Genomic DNA, 931 nt, shown 5'->3' with positions numbered 1-931 from the left:
GAACGATTTATATATATATAAGTGTTTCAACTTTTGAGAAGTTATAAATTTAATAATATAATTATTCATTTTATGTATTAAGTTTTTATAAGCTAAATTTTTTTTTTTTCGTATATCTAAAAACTAAAAAAAAACAATGTAAAAATAATTTTTTTAAATATAAGTTAATTTTTTTTTTTCTGTTATATATATTTGTTTTTATTTATAGATCTATTTAAATTGAATTAAGTAAAAAAAATTTTAGGGATATTATTATATGAATGTGTATCAAAATTAATGGTTATGTTTATATATATAATATATATATATATGTTTAAAAAATATTATACATAATATTTTTTTTTAAAGAATATAAAGCTTCAAAAATTTTGATTAACACATTTAATTTAATTATATATATATATATATATATATATATATTTTAATAACATTTAAGTTATAAACTTCTTAGAATGTCATATTTTTATGAAAAAATTATATTTTATTTTTTCTTTTTATGCATGCTATATTTTCAACAATTATTTTAATTTTTGTATAATATAATATAATATAACGCACAAATTTAGGTTATTTTACTTTAATAAAATTATTATGTGATATATATATTATCCAAATAACTAAAGAAATAAGAAAGAAAAAAAAAAAAATTCGGGAAATTATAGATATATTGGAAATTCATTATTTATTGTAAATCTTGAAAATATTATTTCATCATTATATAATATTATAAAAAGGCATATATTAAGGAATTCTAATTAAATGAAAAAAAATATGTATATGTATTATTTCGTTTGGAATTAATTTTGTTTTGTAAATTTTAAAGATTACTATCCTAATTATACAGTAATTATTTTTCTATTAAAAAAAAAAAAAAAATTAATCAGATATTTTATATATTGAACAAATAAAAAACAATACACAAAAACTATTT

The sequence above is a fragment of the Plasmodium reichenowi genome, chromosome 13, assembly GCF_001601855.1.
Source record: "Plasmodium reichenowi strain SY57 chromosome 13, whole genome shotgun sequence".
Lineage (NCBI taxonomy): Eukaryota > Apicomplexa > Aconoidasida > Haemosporida > Plasmodiidae > Plasmodium > Plasmodium reichenowi.
Note: the sequence above shows the minus strand (reverse complement) of the source record.